Raw genomic sequence first — 13520 nt, 5'->3', positions numbered from 1 at the left:
TTCACCTCTGAGAACTGCAAACATCAATACGCCTTCTCTCTCTATGGAGCCTGACTGTTTGCCCAAAGGTACTTTGATAGTTCTTGACTGCCAAACAGACTTATAATGCTGTTACAGTCCGTGGTTAAAATTGCAAGAATAACTACAAGGGAAGTTTTAGGCACAATCTTAACATGAATTAGATCAACACTGTCTGAAGACTACAGATTTCACATGTTGCTATAAGGCAAGTTTTGTCTTTAGTGGATCAAATATAGGAAAATGTGAATAAAGACAAAGACGTGTCCATAAAAGAAAAACTTATCAGGGGTCCATGACAGAAATGCAAACCAACTGAGCGACACAGCAAAGAAGAGGCATTAAGTGGCAGGAAGGAGAATTAGCACCCCCAAATCTGAGACCACAGTTCTCAGCAGGAAAAGGGTGAAAACTCCGGGTCAGGGACAAGCTGAAGTATCTCAGGCTCAGGAGATAGTTGGACAGATTGGTGCAGCATCTGCAGTGATACAGATGCATCTGTTGTGATGAAGAGAGAGCTGTGGCAAAGAGAGAGCTGAGCATAAAAGCAAAGCTGTTAATTTACCAGTGGTTACGAGCAGTGGCGGTTCAAGCCTGTTTGGTGCCCTGGGCGAACACTCCCTCTGGCGCCCCCCCCCACACACACACACACACATACACATAAAACATATTAAGGATTGTACATTAACATAAAACTGTATACTGAATTTCACCAGAGAAACACACACACACATATGAAGAGAGAGTATGCATAGTATGCAAACGGCTACCAAACAGCCATCATAATTCGTCATACAATGAGAACAGGACAAATCAACAATTGACAATGACTAATTAATATTAAAATCTGTAACATAATGTATTGTTTGGAGTTTAGTCTGTTACTGTTACTATTTTTACCATTTCTTCTTGGAGCAACTGTAACCCACATTATTTCCTTAGGGATTAATAAAGTATTCTGATTCTGATTGTTTCAGGATGACCTGCCATTATCCAATCACACATCTGCTTACCTGTATCTTTTGCTCGTTTCTCCTCCTCTTCTTTTCTATTTTTTCTAAACTGAGCACCTGATGGCTTTGAACTTTTCTTGTCCATCTTCCATTGGTTTTAATTTTGCACTCCAGTATGAACACCCATCCCCCAACCCGAGAATCATATCCTAATAGACCTACACCTTAGTTCACAGATTAACTTTGTCTGGGGTTTATTTCTGGGATTTCACACAATCCAGGATTCAAATCATGAATACATAATGGGCTTGGATTTACAACATTATGAATGAAATGTGCTCTATTTGGAAGCAGCCGGCCCCTCCCCTTTCGACAGGTTGTGTGTGAGACTTTAAATCATCAAACTGTAAATTATAAATTGTTATTGATCCCTTTACCCCGAGTCCTAAAGTGTATATTTATTTTCTTACTCTTCTTATATTTATTGTTCGTTTACTTGCACTGCTGTAACTGGAGCCTCGTCCTCTCATCTCTATATATACTGGACTGTATGTAGCGGAGATGACAATAAAGTTTACTTTGACTTCAGCAGCGCGCAGGCGCACCGAGGGCTCTCGCTCACTTTTCGTGTATAGAATTTCGAAAAAACATCGGTGCAAATTATAAGTCTGTATCATAATGTCTGGTGTTTTCGTGTTTGTTGTTTTGTTTTTATTTTGTTTTATTTTGCGAGTTGGTTATTAGAAGCTGCTCCAGCCAGCCAGAGAATCCCCCGCCACCCCGCCCTCTCCTCCCTGTGCCGCAAGCAGCAGGCACACCTCGCAAACGGAGGGCGCCCTTACTCCCAGCAAATGGGCGATAGAAAACCGATCGGTGCCTATGACATTCCCAATATGCGCTGGCTGATGTCGGGGGAGCATGAGTACGAGCAATTTCTTCTTTTTTTTTTTTTTTGCCGATGCCCGTGATGCCGCCCCCCACCACGATGCCGCCCCAGGCAACCGCCCATGTCGCCCGTATCTAAAACCGCTACTGGTTACGAGTTTTGGGTAATGACTGAAAGACCGAGCTCACGGACACAAGAAATGAGCTTTCTCCAAAGGGTGGCTACCCCACATGAGTCGGAGGAGGTGTCTCAGGAGAGGGGGTCAGGGCTTCTCTGTTTAGGCTGCTGCTCCTGTGATCCAGGCTGAATACGAAAATAGGACAGATGGAAAGAGAACAGTATGCTGTTGCAGGAGACACTCCATGAGGGTGGCTGTTAGAGTTTGGGAGTTTGATTGAAAATAAGAGGCTTGAAAAAAAACCAAAAAAAACTTTAATCACTAATGTCAGTGACGATGTGGAAAAGATGCATGACTGGAGGTTTAGTTTATGATAAATAATACATAAACCAACATGCATTTCTGTCTCTAATTGCCTTGTATTAACGTATTGTGAATGTAATTACCCTCTCATTGAGGAAATCATAACTTGCATTTCTTTCCTTGGTACTCCATTGTGGTACTCCACAATCTGCCCTCTGCTTCAGCTCAACTGTAAATGTTCAACACTGGAGCAGAAAATCTGTTTTTTCCATTGAGCGCTCCAACCATCTGTTTTCTGACTTATCTGGCATTTAAAGATGCAACACTGGTGTTTGGCAGGCATTACAAAGGGAACAGAGACGAGCTGATTACCACTGAAACATTAAACGAGCCTGGAAACATTCAAATATATGCACTGTTTATTAAAGTGTTACTGTTGTTCAGTCAACACAAAGAAAACATGACATTTCTGGATAGATTGGATGTCCATCCTCTAAGTACATATCTATCAAACAGGTACAGCTAGAGCTGATGGGAATGGCATTAGTTTGGCAGGTATCTGATCATAAATAAAGACCTGTTCATGTAGCTTCTTGAGGTATTATCAAAGTTTCATGGATATTGTGAGTACAAGAAAATAATTATTAGAATGTAATGTGTTAAATTTGTTTAGATCACAGTAATAAGGAAGGATTGGTCTGTGTTTTAGTTTGGCTTAGCTGTAGGCCTAAGAGTGTGTAATTGTTTAGAGGGAAAGGAATTTATTGACACTGAGGGTCTGCTGTCATAAAAGGAGACAGGAAGCTACAGTTGGGGGTTGCTGATGCTGATGCTTGTACCTTTAATAAAAACTCAAAATTGCCATAACTTAGAAGTAGGCTTGCAGGAGACTCTCCACCTTATCTGTAAATGTAAGACAACAAGAGGCCAATGGCCCAGTGGATGCAGAGTGGGGGTCTCAGTGTTTGTAATATGTTAACTCTGTTTTCTATGTTGTGTAGAGGAATGTGGTTTAACCTGGGTGAGGAGATTACTTTTATGACCCCCAGGAAGTCACGTATACAGAGACACACACAAACAGTGCTTTGACTGTTATGACGCACCCACACCTACATGCACATTTACTCACACTGACATGGACATTCACTCACGTGCACAGACATATACACAGGTACGCGTACACAGTCATTCATGTGCACTCACATAGACATACGGGTATGCGCACACACAGGCACTCACGTGCTCGTGCACATAGACACAGACACAGAGTTTGCAGCACATTGTGGGGGTTTTATGATGGGGTCGCTCCTATAAAGCTGCCTGGAACTAACAAAGAGGGGAAGATTGTTTCAGAGGGACACCGGCCTCGTCTTCCCTTCTAGAAGTGCATGCTTAAATGAAGATGAATGAAGATGAATAAAGATTTTGTAAAAATGACTACTGGGTCCGGTGCATCTCTGAAGGGCCGAGGAATAATAAAGAACCGGGGTAAAACTGATTTCCCAACAGTTTTGGTGCCGAAACCCGGAATTCGCTCGAGGCCCAGAGAGGAATTGGCAGAGCTGAGATCGTGAAACGAGGCAAACAGAGAGCTAGCTCACATGATTAAAAGGTAAGCACGACCTGTTTATTTTCGAACCGTGCATATTGTTTAAAGCCTAAATTATCTGTTCGCTAAGTTGAGCGTATCTCAGTGTAAATTCACTCAGTAGTATAAAGGGGCGGCTAGGTCCGTCCCGGCACGACTAAAGCAAGAGACTTTTGTTAAGAACTCCAAGTTGATGTTTAGCGTGCCGCCCAGTGCGACTAAAGCAAGAGACTTTTGTTAAGAACTCCAAGTTGATGTTTAGCGCCCCGTAAGAAAATCTCCGTGCGTTAAAGCAGGAGATGCTTGTTACAGATTAGTAGAATCGGTGTTTCATCCGTTTTAGTTATTAGGAAAAAGTGGCGGTGTGTGATCCGTCCTCCATGCGTTAAAGCAGGAAACATGTGTTACTATTAGTTAGAAAGCGGGGCTGAAAGGCCTCGTCACCAGCTCAGTGCTGTGTGTGTTCCGGGCTTGGTTGCCCCACCTATTCTCGGACGCGGGGGTAGGACCTGTGAGGGCAGGAGATCCAGGCTGGTTACCTAGGCACCGGGGACGCCTTAAATAACTAAATCTAGGTGTTGGATCCTAGTCGCGGTTGATAACCTGACTGCAGTGTGTGTAGACTGCGTAGTGTGTGTGAAAGCGCCGTTAGAGTCGGCGTCTCGTTTGAAGTACGGGAGTCAATTACAGTAACAAAAAGAATTCGCGTCTAAAAGTGTGTGTTTGGGGAAAAGTGTGAGTGTGTGTAGGAACTAAGAGATTTGACTATAAGATTGTGTTTTTTGTCCTGTATGTGGAACCGGGGTAAAACTGATTTCCCAACAATATCCATCATTTCGCCTGTTTTCTTGGACTAATCCAGTTCAGGCTCCAGAGGGTGGGGGTGCAGATAGGCAGGTCGCCAACCTGCCACAGAGCTAACACAGAGACAGACAAGCTTTCACGCTCACAAGTTACGTCAATTTAAAATCACCAACTAATCTAACCACATACCTGTACATGCACACAGAAAGATGCAGAAGGATCATCCCTTCAGCATAACTATGTACTCTATAAAGTGGAAAACATTGCTCAAAAGAGTGTGACAAAGAGCTTAAGGCGTGGCTCCAGCCTCTAGCCTCACTACTTCCCAATATGCCCATGAGCCTCACTGAAAGATATTTTTGCCCCAACGTACAGAATCCATAAGATCCACTGCCAGACACCATGGATTACTCCCAGAGGTCCCATCTCCATGTCCTGACAGATGGTTTTGGTAGGAACACAAGGAGGGGCAAGACTCCACAACAAAGACTTTAACTGATCAAACACACAAACCCACACATGTGCGATAACACTAATGTGCAATAATCTTCCTGGCATCGTTGTATTTTTTACTCAGTTGTATATAGCATTTGTATTCTATTTTTATCTTATTGTATATTTTATTCTATTTTATTCTACTGTATATAGTATTTTATTTTATTCTATTCTGTACAGTTGTGTACTGTATTTATTCTTATTTTATTTTATTCTAATTTTTGCTTCATAACTTTTGCACTGTCCACTTCCTGCTGTGACAAAACAAATTTCCCACATGTGGGACTAATAAAGGTTATCTTATCTTATCTTATCTTATAATATTAAGCTGATGGTTTTATTGCTGTAGCTGAAATTTTAATGAAATGACACACCGAGCAAAAAGCGGAGATTTTTCAGTCTGGACAAAAGTGGATTCAGTGATGAAAAAAAAAATAAATCGTTATTTCTCTGGAAAACATTAACAAAATAAATCTCACAGTTCTACAATGAAAAGATCCTTGCACAATAGTAGGCCCCGAAACCTTTACATTTAAATTATAGTGTACAATTTTGAGGACATTTTTTTTATTTTGTTTTCAATTAAATCAACCACAAGAATTGGTGATCCATGGTTATAAATTTAATCAAGTTCAGACCTTAAACTTTAAAAGTTCTTGCATGAATGTTGTGGGCAATCACTTCTAGAAGCCCAGCGTATAAAATATTCAAACTTACATTATTTGTTTTTGTGGGAGAACTTGGTAAAAATACATAATAATACACAACTGGGCTTCAAGAGAAGCTTGGAAGATATTACAAAATATTACCAGTTACTCTCTAAAGTCACAGAATTTCACTCCAAACTTAATATGTAACCTGAATAAATAAACATAAGAAATAAATCTAAGCTGGATGGTGATGGGAGTTTAAATAAAAAACTGCAAAAAGAATTGAATGAATAAACCTCAGAATTTATTGTTTGAGATACTGAGGGGATTCACTGACTCTCAGATTTTAATACAAAAAGTCCAGGAGTTTGGAAACATCCAAACAAATCAAATCAAATAAGTTTTCCTCTCAGGTGTTTGAATAACCAACAAAAAGACTTACAGACTCCCGTCTTCAAGCACTGCACTAATGAATGAGGTATCATTTAGTTCTATATCAACTAAACAGACAAAAAAAGCAAAGAGTGGAAATGTGCTATGTGCCCATGGGAGTCAAAGTTCTGAGCAAAGAGGTTTTAAATGTACCTCTGCTGCTGTTGTGTTATGGAGGGAGGACTGAGGGAATCGAGTGACAGGTTTAACTGAAGAGGGCTTTTATCTCTGTGCTTGGAGTGCTGGAGCAGAGCTACACCTGCATGGTGGAGGTGGAAGGTTAGCACACAGAACAATACAGGGAAACGTTCAACCATTCACCACAACGACTATGAAAAGACATTCAAAGATTTCTGAGGTTCAGTGCCAGAATGACCAACTTTTATGCATTTGGATGTATGAGCTGATTTGTGCCCAACTCCAAAGCTTTATTCCCAGTGACAGTGTCACAGCTGTTGAGTGCGCTGTGCTATGGAGGGGAGGTAAAGTACTTTTAGACATTTCTACCATGACCGTGCCACTCTGCTAGTACCTTCTTTTCTTCTTTTATGTTGGAAATGGGCAGAGTATCCAAAGCCTGGGTCTAGGAGACAACACAGCTGTTAGCACCAAGTAGTTTTTAAGATATTAGCCAGGCGCTAAAATTCTCCCTCTTAAGGTCAGGTCCGTTCACCGTATACACGGACTGTATTTTTTTTGTTGCATGTTTCTCACACCTAAATGTTTCAGATCAACGAACAAATGTCAGTTTTAGACAAAGATAAATAAAAACAAATTGGGATAATTTAGAGACAAAAGTTCTCCAAACCTACCTGGCCCTGTGTAAAAAAGTAATTGGTTTTTAAGATCATAAATTAACTGTGATTAAACCCATTTTTTGGGGCCCTGAGTTCGATTTAATGAGTCACACCTATGTTCAGTGTTGGGGACTAACGGAATACATGTACCGCCGTTACGTATTCAGAATACAAAATATGAGTAACTGTATTCCGTTACAGTTACCGTTTAAAAAGGTGGTATTCAGAATACAGTTACTTTGTTGAAATAAATGGATTACACGGCGGTACTTCCCTGTTTCATATTGTCGCGGGTCAGGACTGTTTGGGTTTGTTTGACAGCTACGTAATGTTGTTCCAGGCGGCAGCGTTACGGTTGCCATGGTTACAGGGTGACGCGCTCTCTCTCTGCATGTTTCCTGGGTGAGAGAGCGCTTTTTTGTTGTTGTTGTTGTGCTAAGCTAAAAGGCAGAATGCTACAGGCATGGCCCTAAAGAATGTAGCATCATGGGCAGTGTAGTCCGTGCTGCAGGGAGAATGGACTACCATACACGTTATGTGTCTGTGAGCGAGGGAGGGAGAGAAAGGAAAAGTCCCAGCTGTCACGGAGCAAAAACGGGAGCTGGAAGCATGTAAATATAATAATAACCACTGCAGCCAAGAAGAGTGCCTGACGAGCCCAGCTGTAAGTAAGTTATTAAGACTCAACTGTACACTGTGTTCATGTTTTCCTCCGGAAAAAATAAGTTCCGTTGGAGCCGCCTTTCAACGCCTCTCTCTGTCTCCCGCAAGCAAAGTTGACCCAGACAACAAAGTAAAGCTAGTTTTCGGCTACCAGCCCGACACGGAACCCACCGTATTAGCCAGAGGTCCCTTTACTACGGTTCGGAGCCGCGGACCTTCAGTAACAGTAATAAATCACAGCAATAGTACATTCACGTAGTTGTAAACAACATGATAATATATTAAGTAATCCAAAGTATTCAGAATACGTTACTCTCATTGAGTAACGTAACGGAATACATTTTGGGGCATGTATTCAGTATTCTGTAATGGAATACATTTTAAAAGTAACCTTCCCAACACTGCCTATGTTGTATTACATGTTGAATCAAGGAAACACTTTACCCTTCCTCACTGACAAAGTAAACTAGAGGTTTTTTTGTTTATTTCTTAGTTTGTCCTGGAAGTCAGAGGACAATGAGGCTAATGATTGTAACTGATAACACGTCACAAATCATTTCCTTTTTTTTATTGCAAGTCCTTTTGACTCGATCGGGGTTCGAGTTTGGAGCTCGAGTTGGGGTGGTCACAAACGATGTCCCAAAGTAGGTGGAGTTTTTCTCCGTTGTTAGCATTAGCTAACATCTACCAGCACACGACCCGTAAAGCCTGAGGAGTGCTGACATCCTGGCACAAAAAACAGGCTTTTACAATTTGTGTTTTATTTTTCTTTCTGCAGCTGATATATTGGTGGTTAAGTTTGGTGTGCTGCTCACAACAAAGTGATCAGTTTTCCCAATATTCATTGTCAGTGAAGGTTTCAGAAACAGATTTCAATGATGTGCATGAAACGCTCACAAAGTCCTAAGAGAGTAAGATGGGCAGTATTAACATAGGGAAAAAGATATATATATATATATATATATCTCATTGACAAGACTGGCTACGGATACTGGCTACGGATACCGACTACGGAACGGAGCGGTTGTCAGCCACCTCCTGTACATGGATGACATCAAGCTGTATGCCAAGAGTGAACGAGACATCGATTCACTGATCCACACCAGCAGGATATACAGCAATGACATCGGGATGTCATTCGGACTGGAGAAGTGTAGTCGGATGGTAACAAAGAGAGGGAAGGTAGTCAGAACTGAGGGGATCGAACTACCAGAAGGCAACATTGCAGATATAGAGGACAGTTACAAGTACCTGGGGATCCCGCAAGCGAATGGGAACCATGAAGAGGCCGCTAGGAAAGCTGCAACCACCAAGTACCTGCAGAGGGTCAGGCAAGTCCCGAGGAGTCAGCTGAACGGTAAGAACAAGATCCGGGCCATCAACACCTACGCCCTGCCCGTGATCAGGTACCCTGCTGGGGTAATAGGCTGGCCAAAGGAGGAGCTAGAATCCACTGACATAAAGACAAGAAAGCTCCTTACCATGCATGGAGGGTTTCACCCCAAGTCCAGCACCCTGAGGCTGTACGCTAAGCGGAAGGAAGGGGGCCGGGGACTGGTGAGTGTCAGCACCACAGTCCAGGATGAGACAAGAAACATCCACGAATACATCACGAAGATGGCCCCAACTGACCGAGTGCTCAGTGAATACCTCAGGCAGCAGAAACCCAAGAAAGAGGAGGAAGGCGAGGAACCATCATGGAAGGACAGGCCCCTGCACGGTATGTACCACCGGCAGATAGAGGAGGTGGCTGATATCCAGAAATCCTACCAGTGGCTGGACAAAGCTGGACTGACAGCACAGAGGCACTAATCATGGCAGCACAAGAACAAGCTCTGAGTACAAGATCCATAGAGGCTGGGGTCTATCACACCAGGCAAGACCCCAGGTGCAGGCTGTGTAAAGATGCCCCAGAGACAATCCAGCACATAACAGCAGGGTGCAAGATGCTAGCAGGCAAGGCATACATGGAACGCCATAACCAAGTGGCCGGCATAGTGTACAGGAACATCTGTGCCAAGTATAACCTGGAAGTCCCGAGGTCAAAATGGGAGACACCCCCAAGGGTGATGGAGAATGACTGAGCAAAGATCCTGTGGGAATTCCAGATACAGACGGACAAACTGGTGGTGGTGGCTATAATATATATTATATATATATAAATAAAATGTACAAACATACAAGCCGGTTTTAAAAAAAGTAATATGTAATAAATAGTGTTGTGTATATACAGTTGGGTTATTGCACATAGGATTGGTATTGCACGCTTGCTTTGTTTTGTAGCAATGGTTTTTGACATTTTTGTTTTCACATGGTTTATATGAGACTTCCAGCTCAGCTAATCATCAATTATCACTCCAAGAGATTTATTTTCATGTACTCTTTCAATTTCAATTAAATTAACCCTGATTTTAGATACATTTTTCATTTGTCTAGTGCTAAAAGTAATACATTTTGTTTTGTTTATATTTAACGACAACTTATTTATATCAAACACGTTTTTTAATATATTTAACTCCTTTTCCACTGTAGTCAGAAGCTGTTCTAGGATGGTATCATCAGCGAACAATACACATTTTAACAGTTTGGAAACACTACATATGTCATTTATAATAATTTAGGGCCCAGCACAGAGCCCTGAGGAACACCACAAGTTACCTTCAACTGATTAGATTTTACATTATCGATTTCGACATATTGATATCTGTCATCCAGGTAACTTTTCGTCCACTTGTATGGTATCCCTCTTATACCATATCTCTCTTGTTTATTCATTAATATAGAATGATCAGTTGTATCAAATTTTTAAGTCTATAAAAACACCACCAGTATATTCCTTATTATCTATTGCAGTAGATATCCCTTCTACAAGTTCCATCGCTGCCATCGAAGTGGACATTTTCACTCTAAAGCCATTTTGGTTATCACTTAGGAAATTATGCTTCTCAATATATTTATCAGGTCTATTAACAAATAATTTTTCTAAGATTTTTGAGAACTGTGGAAGTAGTGATATTGTTATGTAATTGTTACCTCTCTCCGTTTTTATGGATTTGAATAACTTTTGCTATTTTCATTTTTTGAGGGAAAAAATGAACTAAGTTATAATAACTTAGTGATACCATAAATATCCACTGCACGCCTGGCTCTATCATAGACAACAGTGTAACAGCACATTCTCCTTTTGGATGAATAGCTTCGTCAGGAGGATGTGGCCATTGTGTGAACCTTTTGTCAGAACAAAGCAGGCATACTTGCCATAATGAAACCAACAAAATCTAGGGAGGTATTTTTACTGGCTGACAGGCTAGCTGGAAAAACACAGGTGCAATAAATGACACTTACGCTGGTGGCTGCATTCCACTTCAACGTGTCAGATCCAGAACTCTGTATTGTGCCTGCTGGCTCACTGTCGGTGCTTACTGGCACACCTAAATGAAACAAAGATGCCATTTATGTCATTAGATACACCTGTGATTTTCTTTCAGTGACCCCTAAAATATTTAACAATAAACCCTTTTTTTTTTTTTTTTTTTTTGAAAGGGACAACATTTAAATATAGCAGTTTTTTAAAATAAATAATATTTCAGCTAATGTCAGCAAATTTTACTTATATCCCAAATGTGACTTGTCTTTCTTACCAGTTTCTAAAATGTTGTCATTTAAAAAAAAAAAAAAAAGTAACAGTTGAATTCATTTTGAATTAGAAGAAGAGGAAGAAGTGCTTACCCTCCAGTCTACGAGCCTTCATCCAAACTCTGTACATGCAATATAATGAGGCACACTTATTATTCAGACACAAGCTGAATGCAATGACTGAAAACTGTACTTTTATATTTTTATGTAATTGTGCACTCAAACACACTGAACACCATGCTATGTACTCTGCTTTTATCACATCATTGCATCAACACCTTGTCTCCTATATGAATCAGGAATGAACATCATTCTTCTGGTTGAAATAAGATGCACTCTTGATGTTAAAGGTTCTGCTATCAGTCTTATTTGCTTTGTGGTTTGCACACCCTGTTACCATTCCATACAGTATTTATGTATTTATTCGTCTACTTGGTGGAAGCACAAAGAGTGGTTCTGTATTAAAAATGTTCACTTCTTTTCTTTACAGCAGACACTTGATGTTGTCATGGGCTCAAATAAGGGACGGTGGTTACTAATAACATTAACGATGGCTCTGTTCTATGCAAGTGCCCCAGTTAAGGCCGTGTGAAAATGAGTATGCAGCAGCTGATGAAACAAAGTGGAATTTGGCATTTTATTTTTTACATGTCACACATCTAAACGTATGTCTGCAAAAAAAAGCAAAAAAAACGCCTGCTGAACTCTGGCTGATATTAGTGGCACTGCTGGGTGATTATTTTAAACCTTTAAAGAAATCAAGGTTTTGTAATACTGTGTCTACAGTGTTCACCCAAATCAATGCAGCTAACAGGTTATTGTTTTTAAAAATAATCATCACTGACTGTGGTATCATGACAGCTGTGTGCATTTATGAAAAGGCATTACTTTCTGCTAATTTGAGTACAAAAACACGAGTGTCTCTTGAACAATTTGAAACTGAATGGCTGTTAGCTACTGGATGCTGTGGTAACAACAAGTGTACTCTTTATAAGTACTAGAACAAGCTTTCACTTTCTAATTAATGTTAAAACCTCCCCCCAAAGAGTTTCTCATAACAAGTTCATCACGTTAGGCCTATGAGCACCTGTGGTCTCTTTAGCACACAGCAATCTGATGGACTCAGCCTCAAACCTGGCCTTAAAGAAATCCTGGAGCGTCTCATATTGGACGCCTTCTGTCAGTTAGGACTGAAAGGTAATAATTGAAATTAACTCTTATTGTTACTCAACAGTTCCTAGGACCTCCAATCGAGCATTTCTCAACCTCTGTTTGACCTCTGTTCACCAGTGATTTATGACGACTGCACAGGAAATGTTGTGTTGTGCTGCATCATTGCCAATAACTTGAACCAACTGTCACAGAAGTTGTGGAGGTCATAATGCAGCAGGATCTGGCAGACGTCCTGGTCTGAGCTAAGCCAGGTTTACCCCATGAAACACCTGCAGCCCCGTCCCATTCACATCAGAGTATGAAACAAGTAGCTGAAGAACTGTGAATAACATTTTAAAAATAAATGTATATAAGACTTTGCTTCTTCAGACAATATATTAGACTCGGGACAAACATAATATTGGACATTTTCTAGACTCGTAGACAGCATTGTGAGTCATTTAATCGACTTTCTGCTGCTCATTTTTTCTGTTCATTAAACTGAGGCATATCCAGTAGTAAAACCATGGTGGAGAGGCGCTAATCATCAACACATCCTGCTAGCACGCCAACATTACCTGGCTCTGCTCCGGCTATCAACCACCCACTTTGTGATTTGGAACAGGTAACATTCCTATAGAGATAGAAACATGTCCAGTTGGTGGGAAGTTGTTAAAGCATGTGGGTAGAAATCACATGAGCTGATGGCTTGGAGAAAAAAAAACAACAAAAAAACATGAATATTAATTCTTTTTTTTGTCCAAATGGCTGGAGATGAGTCTGCCTTTTGCTGTTAAAGCATACACCACTAAATATGAATTATTTACATGTAAAAAGCTGCAGTTATTGATGTTTTTAAATTCACTTAGGGACAGATGACTATCATATTGGCCTTATTGAAAAACGCATAATAAATTACCGCCAGTGACAGCAGTTCCGCTCAACCATAGATTTTTTGTTGTTTAGCTAATTGAGTTCACTCTGTGGAATGAGCCAGCTTCACTACTGGACCTCACCATGCAATA

The 13520-nt window shown here is 40.8% G+C and overlaps 1 long non-coding RNA gene across 1 annotated transcript in view; it reads right to left on the bottom strand.

Annotated features, from left to right (window-relative positions):
• LOC102078629 (uncharacterized) overlaps positions 1 to 13158 on the bottom strand; it is a 28685-nt gene extending 15527 nt beyond the window's left edge. The window contains exons 1-3 of the long non-coding RNA XR_267428.4: positions 13074 to 13158; positions 11437 to 11465; positions 11053 to 11138 (exon numbers count right to left, since the gene is read on the bottom strand). This is a non-coding gene — a long non-coding RNA (uncharacterized LOC102078629). The remainder of the gene's footprint in view (positions 1 to 11052; positions 11139 to 11436; positions 11466 to 13073) is intronic.
• Positions 13159 to 13520: the final 362 nt, after the last annotated feature.

The sequence above is a fragment of the Oreochromis niloticus genome, linkage group LG2 (assembly GCF_001858045.2).
Source record: "Oreochromis niloticus isolate F11D_XX linkage group LG2, O_niloticus_UMD_NMBU, whole genome shotgun sequence".
Taxonomy (NCBI): Eukaryota; Metazoa; Chordata; class Actinopteri; order Cichliformes; family Cichlidae; genus Oreochromis; species Oreochromis niloticus.
The sequence above is the reverse complement of the archived record's forward strand: the minus strand, read 5'-3'. Positions and strand labels throughout refer to the sequence as shown.